The sequence below is a fragment of the Ooceraea biroi genome, chromosome 5, assembly GCF_003672135.1.
Source record: "Ooceraea biroi isolate clonal line C1 chromosome 5, Obir_v5.4, whole genome shotgun sequence".
In the NCBI taxonomy this organism is placed as follows: domain Eukaryota; kingdom Metazoa; phylum Arthropoda; class Insecta; order Hymenoptera; family Formicidae; genus Ooceraea; species Ooceraea biroi.
In genome coordinates this window covers 16909681-16932054 of record NC_039510.1, presented here as the reverse complement: position 1 = coordinate 16932054, position 22374 = coordinate 16909681, and the positions used below count along the sequence as shown (strand labels likewise).

Sequence of the window (22374 nt, the reverse complement as noted above, 5' to 3'; positions counted from 1 at the left end):
GTAAGACAGGAATAAACAAACAATTTACCAAACTATAATGTAAAACGATTTAAAGTATAATCTTACTAAGAATGGAGTTTATAATAATTAGAATTACTACTTTGGTATAACAGATCCATGGCAGATGAAATTGTGTCATTTTTATAAATAATATTGATAAAGCGAAGGATGTTGTTTATCACTTTATGTAGAAAATTCAATATTGTATTGTACAAATAATCTGAAACAATACAAATAACCCAATAATTTAGTAAATGGAAATGATTATGGAATGTAATAATTCTTGACATTCCAGGGTCAGATTTTACGTGGAATTAAGAGTTGAAATTGGTGCAATAAGCTCAAAGTTTAGATAAGTAAATAAAAATATTTTTGAAGAAACAAATACATAATAAGTATTTAAATACATATATTAACATATGTAAATACGAGCATCTAATCTGTTGCAGATGTAGTTAACAAGGATTTAATATTTACGCTAAAAAGCAATATGTGGAACTACAGATATTGTAATAAAAATAAGATAATATTTTTAATTGTCTGTATATACTGAGCTAGACAATGTCAATTAAGTTGCTATTTTTGGTTTGTGCTTTTGTTGCAATATATTACCATAAAAATGAACATCTTATTAATATTAAGATATTTCGATATCGTGATGAGTAAATAATTACAACAGCATAAAATTGTGATTGTGGAGATTGTGGAGAGGCTTAGAATCTTTAGACATGAGAAATTAGAATCTTTATACATGTTAACAAATTAGCAAAAGTTTACTTGATACAATTATAAAAATTGGAAATGACAAGAAACATTAAAGTTTAAGTTTACTGTTTAGGCTTTTAGATAATATTATTACAGCTTACGACAAACATAACATGCAATCACAAAAAGAAAATATATCATAAAACATTATTTTAAATAACTGTTAAATACTTATTAATTGATATGGTTAGAAATTTCCAATCAAAAAGATTGAATTTTATGGAAATCTTCTCGCATAAGTAATATATAAACAATACTTACCTATCAATTATGGTGTATTAAAAATTAATGCTAGTTGTACAAGCACAATATATAACATATATACAATTTAATATATAATATAACTTTATATCGCTTTATGCAAGTTACTAAAACATACTTTCGTTCAGGTTTACAAAGATTCACAACATCACTGTGTTCTGATCAAATTGGTTCTGCGTCCTTTCTGTGCTTTCTACTGACTAACAGTTATCTATGTTGTGGAAAACATACATGATCTTCACCATATTTACTCGAGGCTTCAGGATAAGATTATTTACTTCTATGAGGAAGGAAGTTAGAGAGAGAAACAGTGAACATTATTAAATTTATAAAAAGAACTAATTAAGAATAGAATAATGTTCTTAGATAAACAAAATTATATGAAATAAAATATTAATTATTGTATATACATATATATAAAGAAAGAGTATAGATAGAGTATAGATAGAGTAAAAGGATTTAATAAATATTATTTGTCTAAAATTTTGTTTTAATTGTTAATATGTTCTTAATTAAGAGGAATGAAAAAATAAACACTTTTAAAGCTACATTAGCAAAAGTAAAGTGCTTTTATAAGGTGTTTCATAAAAAATAGAGTTATTGCAGTGTTTGCAGAGAATAATTATTTATTTTACATATGTACATATATATATTTTTTACATAATCAAATAATAATATTTTATGAATTTAATATATTTATATAGTCAAATAGAGAATAATTTATTTTACATATGTACATATACATTTTGTACATAATCAAATAATATTGTATGAATATATAATATATTTATATAATCAAATAAGAATATTGTATGAACATCAATAATTTCAATAGGTTTTGAAACGAAAAGGAAAATGACGCGCATGTATCTAAATAAACAATTAAATTTGAACACTGAACATGTGTTTCATTCAAAGATTGTGTGTAGAACGGATTAAACACGCCATCAGGCTTTTCTCTTTTCATTTTATTCCTAGTATATTCCTAGTTTATTCCTAGTTTATCCCTAGTGAGAGAACGAGCTAGTGGAGTTGCAAACCTGCCGCGGCGGAGAGACCGATAAGTCGTCGTTGATTGGCGGAGCGCGTGGCTGGTGGAAAGGCGCGGCGCGGACGTGAGGTATCGCGCCGCCGTCGCCAGCCGGCCGCGCAGTCGCGAGCAGCGTGTGCGTAGGTGAGGGTGGTATTTTTCGTCCGGCGATGAACGCCGCGCGATAACTGTCAGTCCGTTGCTACGTGGGGTGCATCTCGTCGAGCGTTGCGATGCGCCGTTCCGGGACCGTCGGTTTTGTGCTCATAGAAGAGACGTGCTGCCGGGTAGGCTCCGATTACTAGCCGTTTTCCTTCCGACCGTGGATTACTCGAAAGGAAACGCAACCTTCGACGGAAACAAAGAGAAACAGCAGAGCGGAAAGGGAGATAGAGAGAGAGAGAAAGAGCGGAACGACACGCGGTGGAGGGACGCAAGAGTGGCGGATACGAGCGAGCGGTGAGTAGGCACTGTATTACTTCTTCTATTTCCAATCGCCGTTCCTCGGGACGCGCGCGTCTCCGTCATTGTCGCAAGTGCAGCGAGATGCAGCGTTCAGCCCGGTGGGCCGAACAACCGCCACCATAATAAACAAACACGAAAATGCGCCATTGACCTCTCGCAGACGATCGGACGCATGCGGCTGATCGACGGAATCTCACCGTGATTCCGCGAGCTATTCGCCAATCGAGACGGTCCGCCTGCGAAATTTCAGTCACAGGACAGACGACGCGGAGGCGGAGGCCACTGACTCCGTTTGGTGTGCTCGCCACAAGCGGCGTCGGCGATTTGTTGTTCTCGATCGCGAGTGTCTCGCTTGCATGGGGGCGTTACATTTACGCGCGATGGGGGACGCTCCTGACATTGATCGTCGTTACTGTCATATCATTACCGCGTTCTCCTCGGATAATTGTGAGCGCGACGGGAAATTCCGCGGTGCGATCGCGCAATGCGGGATTATTGATGTTTTCCGATGTAAACCGATGTTTGAATTTGAATGCTCCCAAGTTGGATCGATACTTGTGTATCGATAGCGTCTGGAGAGACTTCAATGCTGCGGCAGTGTTCCCAAGACGATTCTTTCGACTGATGAGTCATTGTACTGCACGCTATCATTATCGATTGCCGTTTGACTCGAGAACATTTGAGCGCGGGATGATTATTGAGGTAGAAGTTTCATCGCGAGGAAGAGAAAATTATTTTGAGAAAATCAGAGAATTATAACGTTTCCTCTTGTTTTTGTTGATATTTCTTGAGAAACCCGTCTTACTTGTTAAGCAGAGGCTAAAAACATAATTTTTAGATTTTAGATCTATTGGTTTACTTTATAACAAAATATACGCGAAAGTTGTCTTCTCAGAGGAAGCGTAACAATCGAAAGCAATATTTGCGATTGCCACGATATGCCACGAGAATTAACGTCTTCGCCTTGTAACGCGATCGATTATTACTTTACGCCGATCGCCAGCCATCGATCACGCTTGACGTGACCGTTTAAATTATAAAAGCTCAGGGTCGTTGATTTTTGTTGTTATGTACTTTCGTACTGAGTATCCGTCGTAGTTATTAATAATCCATGAAAGTGAAGTGAAAAACCTGTTTCGAGCAGCTTTATTTTCCTATTAGAAGGACGTAACCGTTTAAATGTATCCAGAGGAGAATTCTTCCGGAAGGGCGTTTTGTCATTGAAATTTGCCTGAGAGTGGTATGGCTTTCTTGCATTATGTTGGCCGTAATTTATGTGCATTTGTACTTGGCCGATAGTTTACGGGGCATTTAATCGCTTGGGGGCCATTGTAAGTTCGGGAACCGCGTTCGATATTTCCTTGATTAACTTCCCGACCGAAGCCGCAAATTTACATCTGGTGAGAACGAATACTGTGAGAAATGAGAAAACGTACAATCAAAGTAGAACTGAATTTATACCGGAAGCAATATACAATGTGTAGTCCGCAATGATAATCTCGCTTATCAAAACCGCATGAAGAATGTAATGACGCGAGTATACGAGTCTCTGATATCCAAGTACATACATATGCTCATATGTATGTCTCGCTATGATGAGTAAACGTGTGTGTTTGTGCCGCATCTTTCTTAAATAATTTTATAATAATTTATTATATAATTTTATTAAATAATTTTAATAATAATTTTACATATAATATTTCTTATTTTCATAATTAAATTCTAAAAAGAAATCGCGGCACAAAAAAAAAGAAACAGCATAATTTTCTTGTTTCACGTACCTCTGTGCATGTAATCACGCTTTTGTACGAGTTACATACTTATAATCCGCCTAAGTAATAAATTATGAACATTCAATGGGACCGAGATTAATTAATCGGGGTAGCGGTGAGGTGAGGTGGAGGGGTCATTAAGTGTCCCAAGCGGACGCTTAGATGCACAAGCGAGTATTCAATATAGCGAACACTCGATCGAGGCCGGCTTAAATCGACATACGGGTCTGATGTAAGTTTAACCACCGAGCCCTTACGGTCGATTGGCCGATCGCGCGCGCCGGCAACCTCGGCTTAACCTTTAAATCACGTTGGCGGCAAGCTTCCATCGGAAATTGCACGCGTCACCATGCATCCTTGCGGGATAAATATCGCGCACGTGAGGAGGGAGAGAGGATCCGGTGAGATTGGCGACCACGAATCAGCCGCGAGCCTTCTGCAAAAGATGTGAGCAACTTCCTTTCGAACTTTAAGTAGACGTCGAGCAAACTCCCCAATTACAATTTTATTTTATCACTCTGTTGATTATTAGTCTAATTAAATAAATCGAAGCTTAAATAATCGATCATTGATACAATGCACACGGAGTATCTATAAATGGCTAAATTTGTGTCGCGTTTTCTGTGGCGGACTTTCAGACTTATTATGTTAGATCTTATTGTTAGACTTCTTGTTAGACTCATTGTTGTTATCCAGTATTTAATTAATTAATTTCGAATTCATTTCTAGCCGGTTTGTGATAATCTTGATTTTCTTCCTCTACATTTATTTCTTACATTTATATTTATTCTTTCTTAATTTATATTGTTATATCCAGAGTAGTCCCATGTTAGGGATATACGCATGATATTTGATTTTCATTTAGTATTTCTATTGAACGCGATACAAATACTAGGTCATTAACTGAATAATTCGGGTCGCGTTTAGATGGCAAAACCAACTAAACACATATTTACGATATGTACAACATAGCTTTTCCTATATTAATTTTATACTCCGAAACATTGCTACATTGAGTTATATCGCCATTTAAATCCGCATTACTTAGTTAATAATCTAATATAATTAATAAAATTCTTTCTATTTAAATTATTAAAACCTTCACGTACATATGGGTGACGAGGAGGCCCATGGGGAAATTCACGCATCACCCATGACGAGGCAGTTTAGATATTAATTATCATTAGTTTTTGAACAGATCTGAAATTATATGTGTCAATGATGCAATGGCATTCACAATATCTCTCAGCCAATCTGCGCGGCAACTCCATGGCAACATACCATGAGACAATCGACTTTGCACCGTGCCAACTTTCCTTCTTTCGGTCGTGAATTCGTCATTACGCACAGTGATCGGCACGCGCACCAAGCTTTCACCATGTTCGCGTCACACACGTTATCGTTTCGCACCGTGTCTCCCGATATCATTGTACCGCGAGAAACATTAATCAGGGGTTCGCGATGCAGAGATAAATTCGTTTTGTGCTCGAAATTGCGCGGCAACGAAAAGAGAAAGGATCAAACAAAACGTCGATTTCGTGCAATTTAAATTTATGCGATTAATCTCGGAGTTTCTGAAAAATCTCTTTGTGAGGGAAAATAGCACGGTGAACAAGCTTGTCTGAACGTTCTTTTGTGAATTTTATAATTACTAACGATAGTAATCTGATAATATCTCGTAGCGTGAGTTTCGCTTTTTTTATGACTGTACAATTTATGAAGGGGAATGCCAGCAGTTGTACATGCAACAAAAATATTTTCCAATACTCGTACCTCTCTTGTGCATTTTATTTGCTCATTATAAATTTCGAAACGCCGAAACGCAAATAAATTTCGAACTCCTATAATTTAAAATCGATTTGATGCCAATTTAATCAATTTTTGTCAACACTCGCATAATTTCTTATTTCTCTTAATTCACAGCTTGCTACTTGTTCTTAACTAAAATTGAAAAGCGCATGCGGTTCTCCAACCGTGTAATTGAACGAGGAACGCGACCCCTCAACGTGTCTTTCGTGGAGCGACGTACGAAATAAAACACGCCAAAACAGCTGCTCGCTGACGCATGAATGGCCGCCTTATAAACCTGACGTTTTATGGAAGCAAGATTTTTTTACGGTCGCCGACGAAAAATGAAACACCTCTTCCTCGCGTTGCGACTCTCACTTGCACATTTTCGTCTGGCGAAACGCGCAGATTTGGCGGTGGTCAGCAATGCATCGTTTTTGCAATACCGTACTTGATACGCATAAATCGTACCGCTATTCTAACGATGTAAGATTCCTGCCTACAAGTTGCCGTGGCGATTTTTATCTCGGACTCGTGTTATCGTTCACCGCATCGCACACGCGATTTGACGCCGCATTTGCGGTATTCCAGACACGCTATTGCGAAGGTCTCTATTGCCCAAAGCAATATTTCTCAATCTTTCTGCACATACAATCCTCTTCCAAATTCATTCTCACGGTCACGCTGCTTCATTTAATTTGCGCGGCGTCGATATGTTTATTACATTATTATTTTACATAAATCGCTGTTAATTTATATTTTTTCTCTATCTTCCCTATCTTTTCTTTCTTATTTTTTCGTTAGCACTGTATCTTTAGTGTTAATCATGGAGGAATTTTAAGCTGGACGTTCTCGCTCACTCGAGCACTGAGTCACTCGCTCTTGTCACAGTTGTTAACTAGAAAAGTTGAGTGGTCTACTCAGAAATTCAGTGACCCCATAACGTTTCCATATTTCACACGTGGCTCCTCTCACGAGGCCATAGAGCCCATATCGAGAGTGAGCATACCACACCAAGAGCTCGCAATATATGTAACACCTCTTACGTGTCGCGGAACTTATTCGTTATCTCGTGATAATCGCTCGTCCTGATGCACGCGCGCGCCAGCGCGATTAAGCTCAGCCTGGATGCACCCTTCCCTTTTCGTAATAAGGGGAATTCCGTGATATGGGTCATTCCCGCGATTTTAACACGGAAGTCTTTATCGGAGGAAAAAAAGAGGTATCCTGCGCGCGTGCGTGCTTGCGTCCAAGCTTCCTCTGATAGTTTCGATGCTGACTATAACGAGATAATAGATAACCCGACGGGGATTGCCGCTTGTGTGTTATTAGCATGCTGTCACTTCAATCTCCTGCTGATAGTCCCTCTGGGTTCTATTAATATTGCGCGACTAGAACGCATCGCGTTATAGTTCTGCGGCTTTTAAGATGAAAGAAGCGCGACGAAACGTGTGGGATGCTCGCTCTTTTAGTTTTATGAACTTCAACGTTGGTGGAATTGAAATTACATTCCAGCCAAGAGAGAGAGAGCAGAATGTCCTACATGGAAGAACATATCTTGTCCTGGAAAATGCATCGTTGCGCGAATATTTTTCGAAAGCTTTTCTTCTTCCCAGCGTTCGGCATTTATCATTATTTTTCATGTACATGCTGATTAATTACGTATTTATTTACCGCTGCCTCTAATTAAACGTATTCAAATTGTGAAATGATAATTGACAGGTTCTCTTTGCTTGCTTTGAATTGAATTGTTGATTAATTATTTCGTGCAAAAGCATTACATATTATTAATCGAGACTTCGATATGCGCTAATGGAACTCTGAATAGCCACTAAAAATTATATACAACGTCGTAAAGCCATCTGTTGAATACGTAACGACCATTTTCGAGGTCAACATTCGCCGATTAAATCTTTCGTTACGTATAATCTTTTTTAGTGACAATGGTACCGCAATTTTCTCTCGCGCGAGAAACGATATAATTATACGAGCGCAGATTGCCGCACTAAATCGTTTTCTTTCGGATTTCCCGTCGCTCAAAGTCACGGAAAGCCGTGGTTTCCTGAACAGCGCAAAGTGCGGTATGTACGGAAGATTAAGGTTTTTCTCTCTCGTCCCGAGACGATCTCTTTACGAGTTCAGACTCTATCAAAAGTCCGCAGCACTCTCTCTCTCTCTCTCTCTCTCTCTCTCTCTCTCTCTCTCTCGCGGTCGTTTCTGCATCCCGGAAGATGACGACGGGATCCGACGCGTTTTCCCTGCCGCTTTTATCGTCCGTGCCGTTGAATAGGTGTTGTTCCCCATTTCCTTACGTTCCACATCGAGACGTCGTAACGAGGACCCTCGCGCGAGAAAAGTTAATCACATTAAGCCCACTATATCCTGATTGCCTGCGGAATAAAATTATTTTTTGCTGCACAAAGATGCGCGATCATTCGACAAGAGTGAACCCCTGAAAAATGGTGAAACGCGATGTTGGCATAGCCGATTTCGTGTACACGCAAAAGCGCACGCAGGAGGTGCTTCGTCCTCGTCAAACTCGCAACCCTAGAAGGGGAGAATGATTTTATCTGTTTCGCCGGCGCACTCGTGGCGCCATGATATCTGTATACGCGCTGGCCCGTCCCCTCGTTAATGATTCAGCGCTAATGCTAACAAAATTCGATCAGCGTCGACGTGGAAATCGTGCACGCAGCCGCGTCCGGAGCTCCCGTGCCGAGCTACACCACCGGGACTTTTATTTCACGATTCATTTGAATATTAACTCATTAAAGCTCATCATACCGTATCATCCATTGTTTTCGGTGCACTAAACGATGGAAACGATCCGAAACCGGTACTGCCGCTTAATGACGTATCGATTTCAGTCATAAAAACGTCTTCGGTAACTAATAATGAGCAGTAATTTTGCAGCTTCACAAGTTTTTGATACTTTATATGAACTTTTCTTCCCGGAAGCTGTTCAAGAAGTGAAAGATGTCGGCTATGCGTTGAAAATTATATGCTTGAGGTAGTTTAAATTATTGATTGTACTATGAGAAGATAGCTGAATATATAACTTCTTTCCAGTTGCGCACAAGTACGGTTCCTGATTCTGAGATTCGAAATGATTTCAGTTTAATCGAGAATGTGAAATAATTTAATTTGATAGATTTTATGAGAAATGCGTAGCATTTCTTTATGAGAAGCACGTAGCAAAATAGGAATTTACGATTTTCTTTAAAGAATGGCTAGTCTCGAGGTGTACCATGTTACGTGGATCTACTTTATCGCATTATAAAAGAACGAAAGGAAGCGAAGATTTACGACGTTATCTAAAAAGGGTATCCCTCCTTGGATCGCTCATTCCCGTTCTGAACGACGTTGAAAGCCTTGTGATCTTATTTCGGTGCTGTACAACTTCAAAGTGGTTAATGACCCAATTTGGCGAGTACCCCATGGCATTGTCGCGTGGTTCGTTACTTATAAAAGAGTGGGATTTGTTTTGTTGCCGAGCTGTATTTCGCGCGAGAGGTCTAATCTTTTTGAGCTACACGTTCGTGTTATATAGAATAGGTAGAAACACAGAAAATGCAATCTTGATAAACACGTTAGAAAATAAATTCAGTTCTTATTGCCTTGAATAATAATCGCGCATAGTTCGCGTATATTCATATTCATAAATACGTTACACACCTTGCGGTGACCTAATTGTTCATAATCAGAAATCCACTTTGCGTGGGATAACTTTGTTCATTGGGTTAGTTCGAACCCTAGAACGTAAACAGTCTCCAACAATGTGCATTTCCAGTGACTGAATTAATTCTATAATAATGGCACAGGTCATGTTCACCAGCGCGGACTATAATACGCGTTAAGATGATCTTTTATTTCTAACGCATTATGCTCCGATCACTTTTACACTCGAACGCAACAACGGAGAATGACAAATCATTTATTCCCTATTCAATTTTTCATTTCTATTAATTTTTCACTATTTCATCTATCATAGAGATAGTAAAGTGGTAATCAAGGGATTCTCTCGTGCGCATTGAAGGACTCGATTCCTCGTCTTGACACCTTCGCTCGCGCTTCGTGGAGGTACGAGCAGGGTTGAGGCTTCTTCCTGAAGAGCGGCGTTCTTCCGAAGTAAGAGGCTGAAAAGGTTATTGCGCTCCCCCCTGAGAAAGAGAGAACAGAAAAAGAAAATAAATGACGGGACTCGGCCGTTCGCCGGCCGGCTTGATGTCAGTCGCGCGCGTTGCCGCCGCCGTGTGTTCATTAAGTATATGCGGTAGAAAGCGTAGCGTTTCTCGCGTATATACACGCTCTCCGGGTGAGTTAGGGGGTCTCCGGACTCTTGCCGTCCCTCTAGTCCCCCGCCTTCCCCTCCTCCTCCCCCGTCGTTCCCCGCGGTCCCTCCTGGCAACGTCCGCGCGCCACCATCGGGGTGGTTGTACTATTGATTTTTTCGCCCTGTTCCGTTGAATTATCGAGAGTCTCTCTTTTATGTGGGCGATCTCGTCGTCGGCAATGTGCGACCCCATGACAAAGACGACACGCGGTGCGATGGAGACACGATGTTAACCGTTATACTGGGTGATCCGCGGACTATTGTGCGCGCGATGTTAAACGGCAGATATCTTGTTTAGATCTCGAGTGAGGATCCTTGAGGAGAGAGCACGGAAGATCGATGATCCCTCGGTTGCAAAGTGAAGGCGAAGCATTTATCGGCGAATTAAATTTTGCGAATTGTGAGCGAACGCCGAAATTTGATTGTCTGCTTAATTGCAATGTATGTTTTACTTCAGTTAGAAGTTCGGAGCTGGATTTCAGGTCCAATTACCAAGATATTTAATGCTAGGAAGTTGTAGGGTTGTAATAAATCGTGACTCCTCCTCTCCCCCTCCTCCTCCTCCGACAGTTTCTTGTGAGGATTCTTGTCTCAGATTTAAGTTACCCTTATGCGGGTAACTTGAATCTGTTGGAGAGCTTACGCCGAATTTGAATCCGAATTAATTTCCATATTTAATGTACCTTCCAATATATTTTATATATGCATAATCAATATGACAATGTATATTTATATTAAAATATACGTTCATGAATTTTTTATAAAAGGTAGGCCTTCCCTGTTCAAGTTTGAAAAATAATAAGTCTATTTCGGATGTTCACCATGATGATTGACGAATCATCCTGTATGTGAAATACGGCGGCTTGTCGAGTGCGCTCGAAACGCCGCGGAGAGAATAAATCTGCCGAATGATCGCAATTATGAGGGAGATTGCCCCGTGTACACCACCTCTCGCTCTACGCCACGCCACTTATACGTTGTTTCCCCGATTTTAACCCGTAACGAGGCGCGGCGCACGATGCGTCCGCGAAATAATTGGACGCGTACGAAATGATCGCAGGTTCCGGTCGCGAGAGAGCGAGGGAAATGCTATCAAATCGCTGTTACGCGCGCCCCAGGGGATTGATGTTTTGCGCGTGGTCTTGACTTTCTCGTTTCAAAATATCAATTGCACGTTATTAATGAACTTCCTGTCGTTTCTTTAATCAGCGCGATTGTACCGTGAAATAATTTCACGGCACAGTTATATAAAATGGCCTGATGTGCAAAACGTGTAATTGTATTCAGAGTATAGCTTACAAACGATCATCTTGTCGGTATATTCTCATTCTGAATGGCTCACTTCACTGATTAGATCGTTGGATCGTTAATGGCTCGGCTACGTAAGGCATATATGGCACGTGAAACGTTTCTCATCTGTCCTCTCTTTTCTCTCTTTTTCTTTTTGCTTTCTCTGTCATATACAGGTGAAAAATGCGTAAGCGGAACTGGTACGTTAGCTGACAATGCGAAGGTCTCATCGGTATTCAGTGTGTTCGCCTAGGTGCTCTTCACGAGCTTAAGAAGGAGGCCTTATGTGAACATCGTGTTCATCGAACCGTACCGCGGTGACCTAGTATCGATGCCTAGATACTGATTCGAGGCGAAGTACATCTCACTCGAGGTAGGTCGTGATTTAAGAAGAGACTCCAAGATTTTGACGAGGAGGAAAATCTATTTGCTCTGAAAGAACTTGTTTATATCAAGAATTTTTTAGTAGTAAAAGTGTTATTTAATATTTTTAAATATTCTATTCTTAATTAGATATTGTTACAAGAATCTAAAATAGAATCCAATAATAGAATCCGACGTGTCATACACGCACACTTTGCTATATTTTAATGCTTTAATATTGTCATACATAAAACATAATAATCGAAAAATGTATCGGATAGATTAATATTTGATTTGCATTTCCTGCACTTTATGTGTAAAAATAAGAGAAAAAAAACAGTATAATATCAAATTTTTTAAATATTATATTAAAAGAAAATTGTATTATTTGTTTTTTATATATATATATATATATATATATATATATATATATGAAAATCTATCATTGGAATTGTTAGATTTTACAACGTGGATAAAAAGAGAAATCATTTTTTGCGTGTCGACGATTTCTCAGCGGCAGACGCGAGTCAGCTGGCGATCTTTCATTCGCTCTTTATTCAACGATTCAGGCTGTCTGCTCCTGCTCTCTTTCTCTCTTTTCCTTTTTTTCTTTCTCCACTTTCACCCTTCCTTCGAACGATCAATTGGTTTGAAGAGAACGTCTTTCTCAGTGGAACGATTCTTTCACGAAATAATTTTTATCGCAAATACTCTTTTAATTAGTGTGGACGTTTTAATTTATTAGCAATATAATATACAATTATTTTAACTTTATATTGACACATTTTCTTGAAAAGATAAAAAAGTATAAACTGTAATCTTATACTGCCAGGATACATGTTATTATATCAAATAAAGTAAAATTTAAGCGGAGCTAAATCACGCTGAATAAATTACAGACTTGTAGGTTAAACGTTAGTTGATCTCATACAGATAATCAAAATTATATCTCAGCTCATATCTTTCATACTGTGGAAGTTTCATACACTACATATGGAAGACATGCATCAATGTCGCCTAGATGCTACTGATAAGAAATGATAAAAAATGAATTTGCATATTTTATCTGAAAGAAGATGTAAGGCAATGTAAGACAAACAGAAAATCTCTCTGATGACAAATTACTGATAATAAAGAAATGCAAATTATTGATGAGAATAATCTGTATTCTCCTCGTTTCAATATCTCTCAGAAATACTTGAAAGATAAATTGAACGACAAGCAGTAAAATTAAATTAAAAAACTTTTTATAAAATTACAGAACTTTGTCAAGACAAATCTCGAAAGAGATTCTTCTTAAACCGTAAACTTGTCTTATGTGTACGTTAAATGCTTAAATAATAATCGTTTAATGAATTTGTGTTTTCCATATTTCGAAGTAAGTACGACAAATTACAAAACAGAGGAAATGAAATGAAAATATAACAGAAAGGATACAAAATAACGTGAACATTTTGATGTCGATGTACCTATTTTAAAAGTGCCTCCAATGTCTCGTGTACACCACGTTCTAAATAAATGGGTCGAGACATCGAAATAGATGGGTAATCTACCTCCTCTTGTGATTTTCCATTTCGGATCCTTCCTGAGACACCGCGACTCGACTCGACTCGACTCCACCCCCCAGTCGCGTCCCATTTCGTCATCCATCGCGGGGTTAATAGCCCTCGAATCAACCTCGGCCGCGATTTCTTCAAACGAATTCGTGCCGCTCGTTGCATACGCGTTGATTGCTGCACCGCATTGTTCATGTTAAAGAGTCAATCCTCGAAAAAAAGAGAAAAAAATGGAGAATATGGAATCTGGAATTACTGAACAATCATCGAATGTAATCGTGCACATTTCGATAATCAAATGAAATGCCTATTAATCTCATATCATGTTAAATTTCAAATTAATTTCATACCAGAAATTTGTAAACATTTTAATCGCGTTGTAATTACGATGATAACTAATCTTTTGATCATCCTAATTTCAATAATATTATTATACAATTAATTTCATTAGTTTGCAGGTTGAAATAGTAATAGTAAATAGCAAATGGATCAGCGTATCCTTCACAGTGACAGAAAATAATTTATAGATCTCTCGAGTAATTAAATGTTCCATTTGTCAAGACGTCTGATCTTTTCGTTAATTGCTCAGAGCACCCTGTCATCCTAGTTCGATCCCACCGAGATCATCTTAAACAGCCAACAAAAAAAAACTCTACGGTGTTTCAAGAGTTAATGTATGTGCTCGCGTGCACGTGGATACAATCAGACAACCGGTAATACTGACGGCCTACCAGGGGCCTACCATCTGCGCGCCACGTGGTGAGGGTTGTTGTTCGGTCCCTTCATCAGAGAAATAGATGCCGGGTGGCACGTGGTTAACAACGATCAGGAGATGGGCTCGGTGCTGTCGTCCACATTCTCCCGGTTTTTACTTTCATCTCCATGCTCCACTTCATCCACGTGTACGATTTGTCGATGCTGAAACGTGCCCGGGATTTGCTCGTTGGATTAACCCCTTGCCTCTTACGATTTTTCCCGTCGTTGCGTGAGCCAAAGTTGACTATTTAATTTGTGTATTTGGATAAGCGTCTGCTGAATAAGCGTCTGTAATTTTGTTTGTTTACCTGTAACGATTGATCAGATCCAATATATATTCTTACAAAATAGGGAATTAAGGAATAATGTTATATATTGGGTCATTAAGTATGAAACTTTACAAATAGAACATAAACTTTTGCATTTTTTGGCACATGGACATGATTTATTTTCAATCGAAGTATGCGCCCATATTATCTACACACTTCTGCCATTTTAGTGGTAGTTGGTCTATGCCTCTACTATAGAAGCCAGGAGTACGGGAATCGATGAAGTCGCGGAAGGCTGTTTCGACTGCCTATTGAGAATTGAAGAATTTTCCCACCAAGTTGTCCAAATTTCGGAAGAAGTGATAGTCGGTAGGTGATAGATCTGGTGAATATGGTGGATGATGGAGAGTTTCCAATTCCAACTCCTGTAGCTTTGCCACGGTCAGTCGTGCAGTGTGCGGTCGAGCATTATCATGCAACAGAATTGGCATTGACCGATTGACCAATTTCGGTTGTTTAATAGCAAGTTGTTGCATCATTTCGTCCAGTTGCTTGCAATATACTTCAGCCGTTATCGATGTACCAGGTTTCATAAAGTTGTAGTAGATAACACCTGACCTGGACCACCAAACAGTCACCATAAGCTTCTTCTGTGTAATGTTGGGTTTCGCGTGATGTCTCGGTGGTTCATCAGCGTTCAACCACTGATGTGAGCGTTTACGATTGTCCACTTTTCATCGCAGGTCACAATTCGATTCAAAAAGATTCATTTTTGTGACGGGAAAGCAAAGAAAGGGAAGCCTCTAGACGTTGCGCCTGCTGCGCATCGGTCAATTCGTGCGGGACCCATTTGTTCAACTTCTTTATCTTACCAATTGCAGCTAAATGAACCAATATGGTGGGTATGGAAACATTGAATATCGATGCCAATTCACGTGTACTTTGAGATGGATCGGACTCTACTACGGCTCTCAAGTGATCATTATCCACCTTCGTCTTTGGTCTTCCACGTGGCTCATTAGCGAGGCTGAAATCTCCATCTCTGAAGTTTTTAAACCAATTGCCCACCGTTGCTTTAGTTGAACCTTCACCAAATACAGCGTTGATATTACGAGCTGTCTCCGACACTGTGGTTCCACGGCGGAACTCATATTCATAAATCACACGAATTTTGGACTTTTCCATAGTTCTATAAAAAAGAATCCACCAATAAAACTAATGAAGATATTTGAACAAACAAATATGACATTTGAAGAGCGAACATACATCTATCACACTAACCTAACCTGATACTGACGTCTGGCGCCAAATTTGAGATAACAAATGTTAAAGATGGCGCTTTTACATTTGTAAAGTTTCATACTTAATGACCCAATAGCATTTATATTTAAAGCAAGAGATTATATAATATTGATCATGCATGTTTGCTTCAATCGCCTTTTCCCGGATCTCTTCTCATCATCTTCCTCGCATCTTATCTTGCGATAATTAATCTTATATTTTGTTCCTGATTATTGGCGAAATTAATTTAGCTTTTAATTAATTTAATTTCAGGTTAAATCTTAAAATTAATTTAAGTTTGAGTAGAAACTTCTTCCTAACGAGGTTGTTGGAGGTAGACGATGAATCCCGAGTTGGCTTCGTATTGCCATAGATCTTCCATACATTAATAACCAGTACATTAACAAGGAAATCCTGCTGCGGAAGTATTTAAATAGTCCGCATTTAATGCCACTCATTATCATAAACTTTGGTATTCTGAATTCGCTGATAACACTCTACAAAACCTATCGATTAAAAATAAAAGGATTTTATCACACGTAGGATGAACGCACAAAGCAGTGAACTTTATTACGAGGCGAAGGTTACCGGACCTTTTAAAGGCAGTCTCTCGTAATATATCTTTACCGATAACTCTGTGTTGGTACCCAAGATTACAGCGTTTGCCCCGCACGAGATTTTCCCTGTGTAGAGAGACTTTGTTCTCCCCGGAGAAATATGTTTATTCAAGCAGGATGCACGCAGGATTTTGTCGGAACATGAAACGTAGCAACGAAACGTAGCACGAAAAGTATTATCTAATCTGGGCGCAAACCGCAGCTGCGATCACTTAAAAATATATACCAACCGCGATCCTCTCTTTTTCCTTTTCCTGCGTCGCTCCGTACTCGGCATCTCCACTACGCTCCCTTTCATGACAATAAAAATTACCTCGCGTTGTTTCCTTGCATAGTTTTCATGTCGCTTGCATTCTTGCCGGGAGCATTTATTGTTCCTCGTGTAATACTCGGCTTGATTGTTTGCCGCCTACAATCATTTAGCGAGCATTATTCTATCTGTTTTCTACCGTGTTGCATCTCTAATTGTTTATCAGATGAAAAAGTCAGCACGCTCAGTTCCAACTGAGAAAACCAATTAATTAATCAAAAAACAGCAGACTCGTTAAATTAACATACCCGCGAAAGTAGGTTGCACTAATTAATCGGTCTTAATACACCTTCTTGGTACGCCTTGCAACTCGCTAGTATCGTAAAGAAACATGTATCACATCACGAGGTATCAAAATTTATTATACGCAATCCCCGGAAATATGTGAGGAACGCTATCTCGGGATGTTTCCTCGGTAGTCTAATGCGTGTTACATACTATAATGTAATGTATACTCGCGTTCGCAGTTCCGCAATGGAGATAAAATTGATATCTCATCCGCGACGCATAACTGCGAAATCTTTACGGCGGCATCGATCGGCGGGTCGTGCCGCGACTTGCAATCGAACAATTTGTTCGTTCACTCGATATACAGCACGTGGGCTCAAGTATCTTGAGCACCCGGAGCACGAACGGATTTACACAATGCTATGCAATATCGAAGATCGCATCTTTCATCGATCGCGCATCCCCATTGACGTCTGTTTCCGAATCATCCCTATAAACGTGCTCGGAATCGACGTGCGCAAATGCTCTGTTTTGGGGATGTTATTGCTGCTCTACTATCAGTCATCGAGATCCATAAAATTAAACGTGAAAAAGAAAAAACTAATAAACGGGAAGAACGGACAAAAGTAATGACGAAGATCCGAAATCGATTAATAATTAAGTGCGTGATCGATATTGATCTCGTGATCAATTAATGAATCGGAGAATCCGCTCGATCCGAGACACTTTGAATTCTAGACGCGCGATCATAGCCAGCTGGTCTGTCTATGATCTCCTACGAGAGAGCCCATGATCATTTCCGCCGTTTTTCTTGCTCATGTTCCTTTTTCATTGCGAAATTGGTGCGGAGAGGGGGCGCGCGCGCCCCTTCGCGCTGTTCATCTCACCCTCTTCGACCACGCGCGCGCGGTATCGATCGATATCCGTTCCACGCGAGAGGGAGGTAAATTTTCGCACGGCAACGAGATATATCCGGAAATAGGCCCGCGACATTAATAGACACCGGCAGCGGCACACGGTAACCACCCTTTACGTTTCCGTCGCTCTCTCTTTCATCTCTATCTCTCTATTTCTCTCTGGTTCTCTGTTTCTCTCTTTCTCTTCTTCCCTCTCGGCCAAAGCGGAGCAATTTTCCAGGGCCGTAACTTCAGACCGTCGTCTCTCATGTGCAACGAGAAAACTCGCCCGTTCGTTCGCGGTTATCAGCAGATTCATCGACGTTTTATCGAAACTCGAGATGCCTTTGCACCGCTTCAACTTCCTGTTGAACTATTGGTAAATAAGCGCGAGTTCCTCATAGTGTCTTAACATGTGCTCCGGTGATTGCTGTAACATTTTAAACATCTTAACGAAATCAGAGATGAAGTATGACCTGACTTTGAGCTATGTTTCATGTGCACCGAATACAGCATTAAGGACGCACCAAAAAAAGTTACTTTTGGAAGAAATACCTCAAATGCATGTATTGGGTTAATTAGAAAGGTTCGATGTTTGCATCAAATTTTACTTTATTGCATTTATATTAGAAACAAATTATTTATCAATCAAATAATCACCATCGCTGTCTATGAGATGGACATTATCAACATTATTTTTGAAATTATCAACATTCTTATTGACCCAATACTTAAAAAATCGTATGTCTTAGATTCATTTCATAACAACTCCAATTTCGATTTTTATTCTCAGTCGACACATATTGTGTCATGCAACATTATATTCCTCAATTGTGAAGTGCCAACTTGCAGCAGGCTGAACAAAGTTACGATCCGAGGAAATGCCATTAATGCCATTTAATTATTCGCAAACTGACACGCGTGCTCATCCCGCGGTATCTGCTCGTGCGATTTTAACGCGATTCCGCGATCGATGTGTAAACGATGGACAAATTCGTTGGCGCGATTGCGACGCCGAGAATCGTCATGTAATATTAAATTCTGCGTGAAACGCATCGGCAAATCATGTTCTTTAATGACAGAGTGCTAATCGAACAGCTCGCGGAACATCGATCGCATCGCGCAGCTGAAAGAGAGCGCACGTTTCGCGCGTTGCATTGTGTTACGTAATATACATGCACGCAACGTCTATATATTGTGTTGTAACGATCGATCGCGCTCGCTTGCGCGCGTGGTATGCTCTCTATCGAAAATCACGACTGCTAATGCGGCTGAGAAACAATATCGAGGATTGTAATTATACCGAAGCACACACAACTCGTTTCAATAGGACCCGCCGTTGGATTTTCGTGATTGAATTCGCGGTTAACAACGTACGTTCGTTCTCACATCGCACGTTTGGTTCTCTCTTGCGTGCCGCTGTTTTTATTTTATCTCTCGAGATTAGATCCTTCGCTTTATCAATGGGTTTCCCTCCGTTTCTGATCGAGTACGTTACTCTCGATTGCCAGAACACAGCTGCATAATGATTTTCTAATCGGTTGACATACAGACAGACCTTGTCACTGCGTTAATGATGTAATGCATAATAATCAATAGCATCCCGTTTAATTAATTCTCGTCTCGTCTCGGATATTTTCCGTCGTTTTCCATGAATTTCCAAACATTTTCACGAATAAATTTTATTACACATACCTAACTCGGGTATTGCCGGGCTGAGTAATTTACGGCTCGGCCGGTGGAGCAACATTCTAGATGCAATTTTATGCCTGGTCAGAATTATCAATAAATTTCTGCGCTCACGCGCGCGTGGAGTCTCCAATAAAGTCTCCCTTCACCAACACTTGATTAAACAGCATAATGTGTGTCCATTCATAGGTCCCTGATTGTGTAATCGCGGGAATAATTAATGGATTCATTCTTGAGATACGGTGTCTCGTTATCTCGCCTTGATGCTGCGAGATGTGGCGCGCGACCGATGGAATCGTTGCTCGCAGCTCGTTAGCAGCGATCCGGCGCGAATGAATCGGATAGCAAGACTCGGGCATTATGCATCTGTCAGTAAGCTGTAAAGCGCGATTTTTCGCGTTAAGCTCCAGTTGTGGCCGCGCACGCCGAGCTGAGCTCGAGAGCTCTAACGAGCGTGAGTAGGCGCGCCGTGCCCATGCGGAAAGCCGAATAGAGTCGTCCCTAAAAAAGAAAGCGGGAGGCCAAGACAAATTTCTCAAAGGCCACGTTGGTAGTGTGCTATCAATAGTTCGGTCGCCGGCTTAAAGTACCTACTTTGAGTCTTTCACACAGCGGCGTCGAGAGTAGGGTCAGGCACGGATGACGACTGCGTGAGAGGAACAACCAGATGAAGAGGAACAGAGAGAGCAAACGGAGGAAAAGAGAGACACTTGGTACGGGATTTATAGATGAAAATCCCTTAAGGACTCTAATGGGAAGGGGGAGGAATTATATTTATATGGAACAAAATGCACGTCACGTTCACGTTCACCACTCGAGAGATACGTCCGCGCGATTCCTTTCGCGGGTCCGAATTATCTAGCGCGAGCGGATCGCTCGTAAAGGAAGGGAGGCGAGACGGTAGATGCTTCCCTCGTTGAGATGCCGATTGTAGAATTTTCGCCAAGTCATCCCTAACAAGGGTCGCCTTATCGGGTGAGAATCATAACGGCGAATGGGTTGTGCTGCAGTTTCCACCCGCCAGGAAGTCGCCGCGTGCCCGACCTAACAACAGCTTCGGGATATCGAGCGATGAGCGTATAAGCTAGTCGCGTCAGAGGAGGAGAAGAGGCCGCCGACCTTTTGAACTGTGCGTCCAAGTACTCTAGAAACCCGAAAGCCGCGGATTTGATCCACGGTGTTCGGACGATCGCCCGGCTGTTTCCGCTATAATCGGGAAATTATGATAGCTGTGTCGTTTCAAGGGTTAAGGGTCTTTGCGACAAAAACACGCGTAAATAATGCACAGCTGCGGCGCGCAGTCACGAAGCACGGCACAATGAGGAAGTGAAACGCGTAATGGGGAAAAGATTTGTCTCAACTTCCAAATAGTTTCGCGAAAATAAGCTTCTCAAGTTGCAACTGTCAGCGATTTACTTACGACGTGCTGGACGCAGATAAAAAACAAACTGCAGCATGCGTCTCTTACAAAGTGTTTATTTACGGAATTATCATACAATAAAAAAGAATTTAAAAAAGTCCTTTATTATGACGTTCGATAATTATCGTAATTCGCTGTGATCGATAGTTATCCCGCCCGTAGACGTAACGCGGAAGGCACGTTATCAAGACTGAATCACAAGGGAATCAAAACTCGATTCATCACAAAAATCGATTTACCCGTTTCAATCGAAAATACAGTGTGTCACTGGGTTCTCGTTAGTCGTCGGAGCAACAATGCTGAATATCAATCAAGGCCGGCCGGAAACGCATCATATGAATAAATCATCCGTTTCGGAAACGAGCGAGAGAATGAATTCATCGGATTCCGGAAATAAAAAAATCGACAAATCCCCCTCCCCCCTCTCCCTGACCGATCGAACCCTCGCGCGAGTTGTCATTAAGGCCGGCGTCATCCCCTCGTCCCATCTTCTTCTTCCCTCGCCTCGGCTTATTTCTGGACGGAGTTTCCGGGCGAACCGGCGAGAACGCATCGATCGATCCCCCCTTCTCCTTGGCGGGAGAGTTTTCCCCGTGCTCTCGCGTCCGCGCGCGTATATTCGTCCTTATGCGATATTCCCCGGTGTCGGGCATACGGAAAATCCGATCCGACGAGTGGAAACGCGAAAAACGTGTAAGCAGCCACTTCGCGTCGTTGGAATGACGCGAGCGTTTCACGCGTGGGAATGTTCCGCTTGGCGTCAATCGCACGCAAGCGACTGCATTATGTAGCATCGTTGTCGCGCGTGCATGTGCTCGCGTTACTTGGCATCGCGACGCCAGCCTCTACAATGCGAGGAGAGAAAGAGAAAAAGCGAGAGAGTGGCTCGCAAGTGCATGCCTTGTGCTTGAAACTTGAAGCTGCAGCCGCGACAGATCGATATATTTTATCGCAGATCTTGGAGAAATATCGCTGAATCGTGCCGCACGAGTGATTTACACGCGAACTTCCGGGTCACTGAAGCGCTTCGCAATCCAGTTCCGGAGCGAAAAACTGTTTGTCTGGATGAATATCTACAAGCGCAACGGTGGTAAAAGCAGGGAAAGAACCGCTTGGTAACGCGGTATATTTAGCGCTGAATGATCAATGAATCGGTATTTGTGTACGTAGTTAACATTGAATGACGACTCAATAATAATCATTTAGCAGTCGAGACACGTGACGCCAAATATATTTTGCAGTCCGCATTTACACCGATTCTTGGAAACTTTGCGGAATTGTTTAT

General features: G+C 40.8%; 1 protein-coding gene across 2 annotated transcripts in view; it reads left to right on the top strand.

The window, feature by feature from the left end:
• Positions 1-2174: 2174 nt before the first annotated feature.
• LOC105284904 (tyrosine-protein kinase Src64B) overlaps positions 2175-22374 on the top strand; it is a 36794-nt gene continuing 16594 nt past the window's right edge. For both annotated transcript variants that reach the window (XM_011348740.3, XM_011348739.3), the window contains exon 1: positions 2175-2515. The gene's annotated coding sequence lies outside the window, so the exon portion shown is untranslated. The remainder of the gene's footprint in view (positions 2516-22374) is intronic.